A 16,397-nucleotide genomic window follows, 5' to 3' on the forward strand; every position below is an offset into this window, starting at 1 on the left:
TCCAAGTGTTCGAGTAAGTGGGAGCTGCCATCCTATTACCTCAGTTCTGCTCATTCAAAAGGTGACATTAGAGATTATGATTTTAAGTTTGACTTAGAAATTGAAACCTCTGTTGTATGACTGCTGTTGCTTAGTTGCTAAATCATGTAGGACTCTTTTGCAACCCCATGGACTGTAGCCCTTCAGGCTTCTATCTGACTGTAGGCCAGTGTATAAAAGCAAAGTATTGATTTTCTTAATCTTTTTTTTTTAAAGCTCACTGTCTAGTTTTCACCACATCAAAGGTCAGGGGCAGATGCAGCCAAAGATGGAGAAGCTCTATACAGTCAGCAAAAACAAGACCGGGAGCTGACTGTGGCTCAGATCATGAACTCCTTATTGCCAAATTCAGACTTAAATTGAAGAAAGTGGGGAAAACCACTAGACCATTCATGTGGGATCTAAACCATATCCCTTATGACTATACAGTGGAAGCGAGAAATAGATTTAAGGGACTACATCTGAGGAACAGAGTCCCTGATGGACTATGGACGGAGGTTCGTGACATTGTACAGGAGACAGGAATCAAGACCATTCCCAAGGGAAAAAAAAATGCAAAAAAGCAAAATGGTTGTCTGAGGAGGCCTTACAAATAGCTGAGAAAGGAAGAGAAGTGAAAAACAAAGTAGAAAAGGAAAGATATAAGCATCTGAATGCAGAGTTCCAAAGAATAGCAAGGAGAGATAAGAAAGCCTTCCTCAGCGATCAATGCAAAGAAATAGAGGAAAACAACAGAATGGGCAAGACTAGAGATCTCTTCAAGAAAATTAGAGATACCAAGGGAACATTTCATGCAAAGATGGGCTCAATAAAGGACAGAAATGGTATGGACCTAACAGAAGCAGAAGATATTAAGAAGAGGTGGTAAGAATACACAGTGAACTGTACAAAAAAGATCTTCATGACCCAGATAATTACAATGGTGTGATCACTCACACTCACCTAGAGCCAGACATCCTGGAATGTGAAGTCAAGTGGGCCTTAGAAAGCATCACTACGAACAAAGCTAGTGAAGGTGATGGAATTCCTGTTGAGCTATTTCAAATCCTAAAAGATGATGCTGTGAAAGTGCTGCACTCAATATGCCAGCAAATTTGGAAAACTCAGCAGTGGCCACAGGACTGGAAAAGGTCAGTTTTCGTTCTAATCCCAAACAACAGCAATGCCAAAGAATGCTCAAACTACTGCACAATTGCAGTCATCTCACACGCTAGTAAAGTAATGCTCAAAATTCTCCAAGCCAGGCTTCAGCAATACGTGAACCATGACCTTCCAGATGTTCAAGCTGGTTTTAGAAAAGGCAGAGGACCAGAGATCAAATTGCCAACATCTACTGGACCATGGAAAAAGCAAGAGAGTTCCAGAAAAACATTGACTTCTGCTTTATTGACTATGCCAAAGCCTTTGACTGTGTGGATCACAATAAACTGTGGAAAATTCTGAAAGAGATGGGAATACCAGACTACCTGGTCTGCCTCTTGAGAAATCTGTATGCAGGTCAGGAAGCAACAGTTAGAACTGGACATGAAACAACAGACTGGTTCCAAACAGGAAAAGGAGTACGTCGAGGCTGTATATTGTTACCCTGCTTATTTAACTTCTATGCAGAGTACATCATGAGAAACGCTGGGCTGGAGGAAGCACAGGCTGGAATCAAGATTGCCGGGAGAAATATCAATCACCTCAGATATGCAGATGACACCACCCTTATGGCAGAAACTGATGAGGAACGAAAAAGCCTCTTGATGAAAGTGAAAGAGGAGAGTGAAAAAGTTGGCTTAAAGCTCAACATTCAGAAAACAAAGATCATGGCATCAGGTCCCATCACTTCATGGAAAATAGATGGGGAAACAGTGGGAACAGTGTCTGACTTTATTATTTTGGGCTCCAAAATCACTGCAGATAGTGATTGCAGCCATGAAATTAAAAGACACTTACTCCTTGGAAGGAAAGTTAATACCAACCTAGACAGCATATTCAAAAGCAGAGATATTACTTTACTAACAAGGGTCCATTTGGTCAAGGCTATGGTTTTTCCAGTAGTTGTGTATGGACATGAGAGTTGGACTATAAAGAAAGCTGATCACCGAAGAATTGATGCTCTTTGCACTGTGGTGTTGGAGAAGCCTCTTGAGAGTCCCTTGGACTGCAAGGAGATCCAACCAGTCCATCCTAAAGGAGATCAGTCCTGGGTGTTCATTGGAAGGACTGATGTTAAAGGGGAAGCTCCAATATTTTGGCCACCTGACATAAAGAGCTGACTCATTTGAAAAGACCCTGATGCTGGGAAAGATTGAGGGCAGGAGGAGAAGGGGATGGCAGAGGATGAGATGATTGGATGGCATCACCGACTCAATGGACATGGGATTGGGTGGACTCTGGGAGTTGGTGATGGATAGGGAGGCCTGGCGTGCTGTGGTTCATGGGGTTGCAAAGAGTTGGACACGACTGAGTGACTGAACTGAGCTAAACTGAACTCTAGTTTTCAAAAGGTCTAATAAAGTCACTTCCTTAGCTTTGAAGCTGTTGATGAGGATGTTTGTAGCAGATGTGATCAGTCTGGGAATGTTGATATTTGACAAGTTTGTGTTGTATCCTAGGCCCTAGATATTTTATTAAGGTAATTAATTACTGGTTACATGTTATTCAGACAGTGATACTGCCAGGACACGAGATGGATGAAAAGTACTCCTGGAAGGATGTAGGGGATAACTTTGAAGTGCCCCACGTAACTAGATTTCAAAGTTCCTTTAGGGAAAGTGTCATACTGCTTCCTTCTTCATGACAGTATGAACACATCTTGACTATATATTTGCCTTCAACATCCACAATTAATTCACTTATTAGACAAATGATATTAACATCATCTTGAGGGAAGGAAATCCTGAGAAAAAATGTATTAAGTATTTCCCCAAGTATGACCTTTGGAAATTAGTGTCTTGGAAATTATGTGTCTATGTATTAGTTGCTCAGTTGTGTCCGATTCTGCAACCCATGGACTGTGCCTGCCAGGAATTGTCTGTCCATGGAATTCTCCAGGCCAGAACACTGGAGTGGGTTGCCATTCCTTTCTTGAGGGCTTAGAAATTGTGTTCCTCATCATAGAAACTTTAGGAAAAAATATAACCCATTTCCTCTGCACTCAAAGTCATAATACAAATAAGCAAAATAAAGTCCCCAGGTGGTGCTGTAGGAATAAATAAAAGTATTAAAATTAAAATCATATATTTAGGATTGTTTATCCTGAGTCTTTACTCAAACACAAGCCTTGCTTTTAGCATGACATAAAAAATATTCCTTGAAACCAATGTTATCACAAATACTTTCACTTCTGATTACTCTCCAGTCCATTTTTCAAACAAAGATCATATCCCCGTTTTCTAAAGCAGTATTTTTCTCCCTTCTAGCTCCATCCAACCTTTTCCCTAGATTAATGCAATGATCTTCTCCTTCCACGCTAGTCCTTCCACTCTCCCAGATTCTTTCTCTAAATATCACCATTTTTAGTCTTTTAGCAATGTAAATAAGATTGTGTGACCACCCACCATAGTTGAACCTCACAATTAGTTTTCATGACGGTTCAAATAAATCACCCGCTAATGATATTTCATACAATTCTACCTCTCACTAAGCATCCTAGAGCCACATCAATCTTTTCTCAGGTATTTGAAAGAGACCAAAGTTCTTTCTTTATTTTTTAAAATTGAAGTGTACTTGATTTACAAAATTGTATTAGAGTGTACAGAAATGCATATTATTTTGCATTCTAGGTTATTACAAGGTAATTTAATATAGTTCTCTGTGCTGTAGAGTAAATCCTTGTTTCTTATCTATTTTATATAGTTTATATCCTCTTAAAAACATATTTTCAATTTATTCCCACCCCCCCTCCCTTTCCTCTCTGGTAATCTTAAGTCTGTTTTCTATGTCTGTGAGCCTGTTTTTGGTTTGTATACAGATTCATTTGCATTGTTTTTAGATTGCACATATAAATGATATCATATAATATTTATAACTTTATCTTTCTGACTTACTTTACTTAGCATGATATTCTTTAAGTCCATCCTTGTTGCTGCAATTGGTGATATTTCATTCTCTTTTCATTCTTTTTCTGGCTGAGTAATATTCCACTGTGTGTGTGTGTGTGTGTGTGTGTGTGTGTGTGTGTGGTGTGTATCACATGGGCATTTAGGTTGTTTCTATGTCTTGGCTAAACTCATTCTTTAGGGTCTTTGCAATGGTTTTTCTCTCTGCCTGAGATGCTTGTCCTGTGCTCTTTGTATGACCAACTCCTTCTGAATTTAGGCTTCAGCTCAACTGTGCCCCCTTCACAGGGAGCTTCTATGACTACCCTGTCTATTCCCAACTTAACCTTCATCATAGTAACATATTTCATATTCTTTGTAGATTATCACATTAGTTAAATTAACTTAACTAAAAGTTAATCTGTAGGTTAAATCTCACAAAGATTTAAGAAAAAATGAGATAATTTGTGAGATTATCACTAGTTGAAATTATTCTTTAAGCTTGCTTTCACTTGAATTTTTGTGTCTTTCTCAACTGAAGTGTGGGCTACTTTCTGATTTGTTCATTCATCTGATTGTATGCTTTGCCTTGTGTGAAAGCAGAATTGCAAAATAATAGCTAGATAATGAAAGGCAAAATCTGAAGTGCTTTCAAAACACAAATTGCATTATAGATGCATAAAAATAATGCACAGCAAAAACTGTTGCTCTCTAATGGGAAGAGTCAATCATGTAAGGTCATTAAAAAGTAACTCAAACTCCATTACATTAACAAAGGAATAAAATTCCATTAGGCCAGGACTGGGAGGTTGGCTATTAATTAAACACTGCAGTGCTCGCCTGCATACATAGTCCTTAGAAACCCACCTAAAAATTTCCTTCAAGTAAGTCAATATAGACTCATCTTTGGCACTTAATAAATAAGACTTTTACCTAATGAAACAATGGAGCTGGTTTATGAATATCAGTAGATGCTAAAATATTAGAAGAAAGAATGATGTATAAATTTTTAATGGAAGATTTAGGCTAATAATTTAGCCTTTATTAGCCTAAGTGCTCACAACTATGTTAACATCACTAATAGAAGAAAACTTTCATATTATGGGCCTCCTGATATGATAGGAGGGGAAAAAACAGAAAAAAATAACCCTCAGAAAACACAAAACAAAAACAGAATTAAATTAAGCCTCTAGATGTAACTATCAGCTAATCGAAATATATGGGGATGGAGGAACATGTGAAATTATACCACAAGGATAAAACCAGCCATACCTAGAATAGTCTATAGCACACATGATGTACTACCTTAAGACTTTTTGGAAGAAAGGAACAAGGGCATATTTAAGGAGATTAAACAGGTAAAATGGGCTTTCCAGGTGGTGCTAGTGGTAACCCTCCTGCCAGCGCAGGAGACACAAGAGACATGGGTTCAATCCCTGGCCCAGGAAGATTCCCCTGGAGGAAGGCATGATAACCCACTCCAGTATTCTTGTCTGGAGAATCCCACAGACAGAAAAGCCTGGCAGGTCCAGTTCAGTTCAGTCGCTCAGTTGTGTCTGACTCTTTGCAACCTAAAGGACTGCAGCACGCCAGGCTTCCCTGTCCATCACCAACTCCCGGAGCTTGCTCAAATTCATGTCCATTGAGTCAGTGATGCCATCCAACCATCTACAGTCCATGGGGTTGCAAAGAGTCAGACATGACTGAGGTTACTTAGCACACACATATGAACAGACAGGTGAGACAACATAACCCTTATTTCTCCTTCCCTCCTCCCTTCTTAGAGGTTGACCATCAGATGGAAATAATATGGAAAACACCTCTTAGAAATATTTAGATAGGTTTGAGTGTGTCATTGAGCACTGACATTAGTGGCACACTCTACTTAGCTTATTTAAGAGAGGATACAAAGCTTTTGGGAGATACTTCAAATATAACCATTTTTAATACAGCATGGGATGGTGATAGAGGACCATTCATAGAAGTTGCCTATTTATACGAGCATTAAGGTGTGATTCAAACTGTGCAGACTCAAAATCTCACTTGATAAGATTACCCAAATTAAAGGCAACCACAGGTGGAGACTGAATCTAGGAGTATGCACCAGCATAGATGTCAGAGGAGACTAGACTAAACATACTTATGGTCAATTCTGGGAGCACATTACTCCAGGCATTTATAGCATTAATTCAGTCAATTCATTTTTTTCAATACTTGTATCTTTTTGGCCATTTTATCTCCATTGTGTCTTACACATAGTAGAAGTATGAAAATCTTAAATGGGTGACAATTACTTGACTATGAATTCTGTGACAGCAGGAAGTATCTAAGGTCTTTAAAATGAATTAAACTTTAGAATCCTGCAGGGTGTCTGTCACATACAAGGCTCACAATTAGTGTGTTTAATAATTAAAAATGAATTAAAGCTTTGCTATTTTAGACTCAAGCTTAGTGATATTAAGGGATTAAGATGTTCAGTTCAGTCGCTCAGTCATGCCGACTCTTTGCAACCCCATGAATCGCAGCACACTAGGCCTCCCTGTCCATCACCAACTCCCGGAGTTCACTCAGACTCACGTCCATCGAGTCAGTGATGCCATCCAGCCATCTCATCCTCTGTCATCCCCTTCTCCTCCTGCCCCCAATCCCTTCCAGCATCAGAGTCTTTTCCAATGAGTCAACTCTTTGCATGAGGTGGCCAAAGTACTGGAGTTTCAGCATCATTCCTTCCAAAGAAATCCCAGGGCTGATCTCCTTCAGAATGGACTGGTTGGATCTCCTTGCAGTCCAAGGGACTCTCAAGAGTCTTCTCCAACACCACAGTTCAAAAGCATCAATTCTTCAGTGCTCAGCTTTCTTCACAGTCCAACTCTCACATCCATACATGACCACTGTTACACCCATCAGAAAATAACTTTGGAGTTAGTTGTATTGAACTTATATTTTTGGTAAGTGTATCCCCTGGCTTAAAAATTTCAAATTTTCCTATGTATTCAAACTTACATTCAACCATCATAAACAGCCACTAAGTAATGAGAAGAGCAATGATTTGCAATCACGAGGCTCTATATCCTTATGCCTTTTGTACCACTTACTAGATGCATCATCTTGGATGTCACTATACTCTCTAAACATGTTTGTTTCTCATTTTAAAAATGTGAATAAAAACACTTATTCAGTACACATGCAACAATATTTACAAAATAGCTAATCCAATGCTGACTATGTAGTAAATACTAAATAAAATTTTGAAATATAACTCTTTCATCCTCACACCACTAAGCTACTTTCTCCCTATTCATTCCTTAATGGGAATTATCACTCTTGTTGCCTAAAGAAGGTTCAAATATAAAGGCATAATTTAGTTATAAAAGACTAGCACATCAAGTGCAACCATATTTGATGTGAGTACAAACACTTTCCCTCCTACGCTGCTACCTGATCACCACACTCTTACCTTCTCATGCATGTGTGCTAAGTGACCCTATGAACTGTAGCCTGCCAGGCTCTTCTGTCCTTGGGATTCTCCACGTAAGAATACTGGAGTGGGTTACCATGCTCTCTTCCAGGGGATCTTCCTGATCCAAGGATCGAACCCACATCTCTTATGTCTCCTGTAGTGGCAGGTGGGTTCTTTACCAGCCACGGGCAAAGTAAGATTGGTGCTTAAGCTAAAGGACTCTGATGTTCAACTACCTGACTTCAAATTACTATTAGGCAAATGACACAGAGCTTGAGAACTCAGGAGTAGGGAGAATATTGATATTGATGATATCATTTTCCTTGGCTGAAAATAATTTTTGAACTTAACCTCTTCCTTAGTTTTCTCATATAATAATAGCTCCTAATTGGTGAGATTACATAAATTAACTTTTACATACACACACACACACATGCTATGACTGAAAGCTTGTGTCCCCCTAAAATTCATATGTTAAAGCCCTAGTCCTCAATGTTATTGTATTTGGAGTTAGGGTTTTGGTAGGCAATTAGGTCATGAAGGTGGACCCCTCATGAATGGGCTTACTGTTCTTATAAGAGATGCAGAGAGATGACCTCTCTTCCCTTGCCTTGTGAAGATACAGTAATAAGGCAGATGTCTGTGAACCGGGAGGAGGACCCTCACCAAAACCTGACCATACCAGCACATTGATCTCAGCCCGAATGAAGACCATATTTACATATGGACCAAATGCACAGCCCACATTCTCTTTCCACCTTGTAGAGCTTCTCAGAATATTTTTTAACTCCCTGGGCTGGAGGTAATAAAGCATAATAACATACACATGTATACATAGTTAACACATACACATCAACACATAGCTATGTCCTTTCCTTTATTTAACGACAGAAATGGAAAAACCACGATGTTAGTGCTTTTCAAAGCAAGTCAGTCCCTGAGAAATTCATCCATCCTCAGAATTTATACCCCAAAGTGGGAAAAGCATTTCTCAGCTATTGATGACAATGAGTTTAACCAATGACATTGTAGTTACCCTTTAGACTCCTTGGAAACATGACTTTGTTTTATAAAAACCATGAAACGGGATCACAAAGTTGATAAGATAAAGATTAAGTTGAGCTACAATAAATCAAGCTAAAGTCAGTTGAAGAATAACATAGAAAAGGCAAATTTGGTCTATGGCCCCACAGTGTGTCTCAGAATAATGGAAGTTATTATTATCATTTTTTTAACTCACTAACACATACTGTTGAAATACTTTGGGAAGAGAAAGCCAAAATTGTTTTTAAGTGAAAACAATATTGTGAAACAAACTCACTGCAGGGCTCCATGAGTTTAAAATCCTCAAAGAATTATTCTTAATGCCTGAATGAATTTACTTAGGAAGAAATTTCAAAGTTGAAATGTATAATTCATGATAAAGGGTTCTGTACATGAGTCTTTCACACATTAGAAGGTATAGGGATATATTCATTATTATATAAACTTGCAAAATATTGAGTTGCTAGCAAATCTGTCAACACATATTTATTAAAGGCTTCTTATGCGGAAGGCAAAGCTCTAGAAATTGGAAATAACCTGATGCACAAACAGACATGGATTCACCATAGTAGAGGAAGAAGCAGACAACAGTTAACTGTGGGATTAAATTGAATGAGTTGATAAGTGGGCCAAGAAGAAGGAAATAAGAACAAGCTTTGATCTAATCTAAGAAGATTTTCCTGTAAATAGTAGTGAATGTAAGTAGGGGAAGAACAATTCCAATAGAAATAACAAACCAGCCAAAGGCCTTGCTAGTCACTCAGTCAAGTCCAGCTCTTTGTGACTCCATTAACTGTATAGCATGCCAGGCTTCTCTGTCCATGGAATTCTCCAGGCAAGAATACTGGAGTGGGTTGCCATTCCCTTCTCCAGGTATCTTCCCAACCCGGGGATCGAATCCAGGTCTCCTGCATTGCAGGCAGATTCTTTATCATCTGAACCACCAGGGAAACCCCAAAAGGGCCCTGAAGCAGGTAAGAAGAATGTGCTGTGTTTAAGTTGAAGAGTTTGGTCAGGGTAGTAAGAACCAGGAGGAAAGTGGTATGAAACCAGGATCATAAGTTATGTAGTTAACAAAGTACACAGTCCTTTATAGCTTATGTTTCATATTTGGTCTTTGTTGTATAAAAATAGCTTATTACCAGAAAACTATCAGAAACTTTCACAGACATAGAGAACAGGCTTGTGGTTGCCAAAAAGGGTTGAAAAACTAGAAATCTCTGGAGGAAGTTAGAGTTCTGTCCATGAGTGTTTACATTTCAAAGGGAAGTAAACCTAGAACTTGGCAGCCAGTTATTTACATTCCAATGAAATGCAAATAACTAGAGAACAAAGGTTTACTACCACACTCACAGAGAGGGCAACTTGTAACCTGTATAAACTGCCTGATTTCATTTCAGGAGTTTTGCACTGCAAAACACACCCTACCTGTACAAATGTGACTCTGGTTCTGGGTTTCACCTGTGGAGCACTGGATGTGGGAAACTGGCCTTGGGTCAGTTCAGTTGCTTTGTCGTGTCTGACTCTTTGCGACCTGTGGACTGCAGCACGCCAGGCTTCCCTGTCCATCACTAACTCCTGGACCTTGCTCAAACTCATGTCCATTGAGTTGGTGATGCCATCCAATTATCTCATCCTCTGTCATCCCTTTCAGTCCTAAAAATTCATTGGAATTTTCAGCTGAAGCTGAAACTCTAATTCTTTGCCACTTGATTCAAAGAACTGATTCACTGGGAAAGATTGAGATGCTGGGAAATATTGAAGGCAGGAGGAGAAGGGGACGAAAGAGGAAACTGGCATAGTTATTGCTGTAAGTTATAGTAACTTTGATCCCTGTCTCAGATACCTTGCATTGACTTTTAGGATAAAATCAAATTGATACAAATATTAATAACTTCCATAGTGATCCAACCACTATGGAAAACAGTATAGACATTACTCAAAAAATTAAAAATAGAACTACCATATGAGCCAGAACCCCAAACAGAACTACCATATGATCCAGAACCTCAACTTCTGGACATTTATTTAAAGAAAAAGAAAACACTAATTTGAAAAGATATATGCACCACTACATTCATTGTAGCATTATGTACAACAACCAAGACTTGGAAACAACCTAAGTGTTCACCAATGGATAAATGGACAAAGAAAAATAGCACATATACACAATGACATATTATTTAGCCACAACACAACTTTGAATTTGTGACAACATGGATGAACCTGGAGGGCATTATGCTAAGTGCAATAAGTCAGAGATAGAGAAAGACAAATATGATCTTACTCATATGTGGAATCTTAAAAACAAAACAAACAAAAAATCACCATGTTTATAGATACAGAGAACAGATTTGTGGTTGCCACAGGCATAGGATGAAATGGATGAGGTGGGTTAAAAAGTACACACTTCCCGTCATAAAATGAATAAGTCATGGGGATGTAATGAACAGCACGTGACTGTAGTTAATAATATTATATTGTATATTTGAAGTTGCTAAGAGAGGAAATTCTGAAAATTTTTCATCATAAGAAAAAAGTCTTGTAACTATGTATAGTGACAGATATTAAACTTTCTGTGATGATCATTTCACAATGTTCAATTACCTGAAATTAATGTACACCTGCAAAGAAATGTACATCTGTGAAGAAAGCTGAGCGCCAAAGAGTTGATGCTTTTGAACTGTGGTGCTGGAGAAGACTCTTGAGAGTTACTTGGGCTGCAAGGAGATCCAACCAGTCCATCCTAAAGGAGATCAGTCCTGGGTGTTCTTTGGAAGGACTGATGCTAAAGCTGAAACACCAATACTTTGGCCACTTCATGTGAAGAGTTGACTCATTGGAAAAGACGCTGATGCTGGGAGGGAATGGGGGCAGGAGGAGAAGGGGACAACAGAGGATGAGATGGCTGGATGGCATCACCAACTCGATGGACATGAGTTTGGGTAAACTCTGGGAGTTGGTGATGGACAGGGAGGCCTGGCGTGCTGCGATTCATGGGGTTGCAAAGAGTCAGACACGACTGAGCGACTGAACTGAACTGAACTGAATGTACACATGAAACTAATGTAACGTATGTCAATTATGTTGTTGTTCAGTTACCAAGTTGTGCCCAACTCTTTACAACCCCATGGACTACAGCACACCAGGCTTCCCTGTCCTTCACTATCTCCCAGGGTTTTCTCAAACTCATGTCCATTGAATCAGTGATGCCATCCAGCCATCTCATCCTCTGTTGTCCCCTTCTCCTCCTGCCCCCATTCCCTCCCAGCATCAGGGTCTTTTCCAATGAGTCAGCTCTTTGCATCAGGTGGCCAAATTATTGAAGTTTCACCTTCAGCATCAGTCCTTCCAATGAGTATTCAAGATCAGATCAGATCAGATCAGTCACTCAGTCGTGTCAGACTCTTTGCGACCCCATGAATCGCAGCACGCCAGGCCTCCCTGTCCATCACCAACTCCCGGGTTCACTCAGACTCACGTCCATCGAGTCAGTGATGCCATCCAGCCATCTCATCCTCTGTCGTCCCCTTCTCCTCCTGCCCCAATCCCTCCCAGCATCAGGGTCTTTTCCAATGAGTCAACTCTTTACATGAGGTGGCCAAAGTACTGGAGTTTCAGCTTTAGCATCATTCCTTCCAAAGAATCCCAGGGCTGATCTCCTTCAGAATGGACTGGTTGGATCTCCTTGCAGTCCAAGGGACTCTCAAGAGTCTTCTCCAACACCACAGTTCAAAAGCATCAATTCTTCGGTGCTCAGCCTTCTTCACAGTCCAACTCTCACATCTATACATGACCACAGGAAAAACCATAGCCTTGACTAGATGAACCTTTGTTGGCAAAGTAATGTATTCAAGGTTGATTTCTTTTAGGATTGATTGATTTGATCCTCTTGCTGTCCCAGGGACTTTCAAGAGTCTTCTCCAGCTCCACAATTTAAAAGCATCAATTCTTCAGCGCTCAGCCTTCTTTATGGTCCAACTCTCATATCAGTACATGACTACTGGAAAACCCATAGCTTTGACTATATAGACCTTTGTCAACAAAGTGATGTTTCTGCTTTTTAATACACTGTCCTTCAATTTAAAAAAAAATGCCTCTATTTTCTTTATTTTGCCTTCTCCAACACAGAGTGCACTAAATGATCTCTGAACAATGGCTCATTGTTTATTGTAAACATTCAATAATAGCTCAGTCTCCTGATGTCCCTCAACAATTTGGACCAAGCTGGTTCTCTCACTCAAAATGTATATCTCTTTGATTATATGCAGCCTTTGGATATATGATTAATTCATTTTCTTTCCCTTCAACTCAGAAAGATGAACCATTCCCCAAATGATGAGGGCCATCCTTCCTCTGTTTCTGTTAATTGATAAATTCTAATCCCCCAGTGTATTGAACACACTGAGGGCATTTGAATTCTGTAACCATGATGGAAAATTCTCTAATGCTGATTGAGTATCTCTGATACTCAGTGGAGGAGTATGGGGGAGGAAAAAATAAGGAATAAATTGAGGAGGCATCAAAGGCCCACAGATGGTTAATCCTTTACCATCTTTTCTCTCCTTTACCATCCAATTTGAGACAAGGACTTGTGATAAATGGGCTAAGTAGAGACTTCATGATGACTGCCTGGGGCTGTTCTTTTGGGATAGAGGCATTCTAGGATACATTAAAAGGGCAAATAATTAATCAGAAATAAATGACAAATAAACCATACTAGCCAATAAATTCTCTACTATTTCTCAACAGTAGTGGAGGGAGGTGGGAAAGTGAATGAGAACCATGCTTCCTTTGCCTAAACTTAACAATACACTTTCATCCCTTTCCACTTTTTAATACTGGGCTGTGATATACACACACAAAAATAAACTTATTAGAAATATAAAGTTTGACCAGTGTTTCTCTAAGTAAGACACATGGGATATTAGAATTACTAACCTTGTGCTAAGTCTCTTTGGTTGCATCCAACTCTTTGTGACCCCATGGACTGTATGTAGCCCACCAGGTTCCTCTGTCCATGGATTCTCCAGGCAAGAACACTGGAGTGGGTTGCCATGCCCTTCTCCAAGGGATCTTCCCAACCCAGGAATCGAATCCAGGTCTTCCACATTGCAGGCAGATTCTTTACCATCTCAGCCACCAGGGAAGCCCCTAAAAAAGAATTACTAAAAGTACTTATTAAATATATAGGTTTCTGAACCTCTCTCAAGACTTACTGAATCAGAATGTATATTTATAGGGCCCCCTAAAATTACTTACAATTTTAGTTTAGTTTTTTTTGTTTGTTTGTTTTTCAGTTAGTTGTTTTTCAGTTCAGTTGTTTTTCAGTCAGTAAGTCATGTCTGACTCTTTGGAACCCTATGGACTGTAGCATGCCAGACCCCTCTGTCCATGGGATTTCCCAGGCAAGAATGCTAGAGTGGGTTGCCATTTTCTTCTCCATAAAATTACAATATTAAAACATATATTCCAATGATTTTTATGAATTATGTAATTAAAAATTTGCTGCTTTTATATATGAAGTTATTTGTACATTAAAGGACGTTTTGTGTATGTACTTGTGTTCATGTGTGTGTGTGTGTGTGTGTGTGAAATGAACTGTGGTTCCATAAATCATCTTCTACACCAGCATTTTCCTTCATGCTGTGAAGTCAGAAAACTAATTCTTTTATGTGATAACAAAGGTTCAATACACACACACATGCACAAGTTCCTTAAGTTCTTTTTTCCCCAAAGATTTTTGTGGGAAAACGCATTTTGTAAACTCTGCATACTACATGAGTCTTTTGGAGATTCCCAACTCACATTAGTATTTTGAAGGCTCTCAGAGCCTATAAAAATCTGGTGTTTCTCACATCTTTCAAGCAATGGTTTGATTATTATTTTTATTTTTCAAGTACAATTTCCCAAAAAAAAAAAAAAAAAGTACAATTTCCCAAGGAACAAGTTCCCAAGTTTGGGAAATACCATTCTACTCAAATATTATGAAGTATCCTAGTTTTAAAATAGTACAAAAATCTGTCTTTTCTATTTTGACTTCAGGTACTTTTGTAAGCAAACAATGCAAGTTTGGAAGGAAGTTTTTGCTTTTTTTTCCCTCTATGCTATGCTAAGTCACTTCAGTTGTGTCCGACTCTGTGTGACCCCAAAGACGGCAGCCCACCAGGCTCCCCCATCCCTGGGATTCTCCAGGCAAGAACACTATCTAGCTGTAAATATAGAAACATTCTCTCTGTGTTGAATAAACATAAATTTGCATCAGCAGATATATGAACATAACTTTTATGCTTTTGATGATTATTAAAATCTGTTGTTATAATCATGTAATCTAGCAATAAACTTAGTACATTAATATTCAGAAAGCAACTGACAGGAACACTTTTGTCTTGTACTCTAAAATTATTATCCTTGGTGTTTGAGAACAGACTCATTTAACAGTCATTAAAGAGTGAGAAAGTATACAGCTTTAACCTACATTGAGAGGATAAAAATAAAAATGCTAGCAAATATATTTAAATAAATGTGTATCACCAGACATATATTTCAGTCAAACCCTTCCCTCCTTCCTCCCTATCATGGGAAAAACTGCTATATGCATTTTTATATTCTAGTTTCGATTACTGAAAACCATTTACTTCATTTTTTTTTTTCACCTGTCAAAAATCAATTCAGTATTTATGTGAATTTGGTAATAAATCTCTTCTTCCACATGCATTTCTCTTTTTAATCATAATTTAGCTGTTTAACTCACATTCTGTAACTTGTTCTTAAAGTGCCACAGTGCCTTGTAGTTCCTGATTAGGATGAGACAATACGGAGAGAAGTGGATTTCTTCCACTATATAGAGCCTGATAAGTGCCCTGGAAGCTCAGTAACTGGAATGGATTCCACCCAGAGGGAATACTGCTTTGAGTTCTTATATCCTCAGGATGGTAGGGAAGTTATGTAGCAACCCAGTGAGAAATGTTCTAGGTCATTTTATTCTTGGTGATGACTAGTGACAAGGACCACACATTTTTAGGTTGAGCACACTTGCATGCCTATTGCTGGAGCCATCTGCTGCTCAGCACAGAGTGAAGGCAGGAATTGTTGTTGCTATTTAGTTGCTAAATCGTGTCCTACTCTTGGTGACCCCACAAAAGCACTATTAAAATCTTCCTGTAGCAAGCTGGGTATGTTAGTGCAGAGGAAAAGGGATATAATTTGTCTCTGCAGTTGGTAGTAATGTGCTCCTCTAGTTTAAGTTGAGAAAGCCTTGTTTTTTAACAGTGGTGAGCATTTTTGGAGATCCTGTGTTGGTAAGATGGACTATGCCTCAAATGGGGTATTCCTTACAGCCCTCCTCTTTCTGTGAGGTCAGCAAGCCAAGCGTCTGGATTTTATAAACCATCACCAATGGGATCAGATAGTCCACTGCACCATCACTTCATCCTACTCAATCGATCATGCCACACAAAATTCAAACTCACACTTGTAATAGCATCACAAAAGAGGCTACAGTTTGGGGTCTACATGCTTTCATTGTTTCTTTAAGAAATTGATGACCAAGTAAAAGAAGTCTTTAAAATGTCAGCAACAAGAATCAGAGGAAAACTCGAAGTGTTTTCTTTAGCTCCAGCAACCTGCTTTGTCCCTCTTCTGCATGTTATTTTTACTCATTTGTTTGCAAGTATTGCAATTCTCTCTTCTCTCTGAACATTGAATTGACCATCCTTCACAGACTTAAGAATTTTCCTCTGTTTCCCAGAGGGTGTGGAATGAGCAACACAGGACAGGACTTAGAAAACTGGGCCTTAATTAAATGTACACGATATGGTAACTGGAAA

This window comes from Bubalus kerabau, chromosome 1, assembly GCF_029407905.1.
Source record: "Bubalus kerabau isolate K-KA32 ecotype Philippines breed swamp buffalo chromosome 1, PCC_UOA_SB_1v2, whole genome shotgun sequence".
NCBI classification, from domain to species: domain Eukaryota; kingdom Metazoa; phylum Chordata; class Mammalia; order Artiodactyla; family Bovidae; genus Bubalus; species Bubalus kerabau.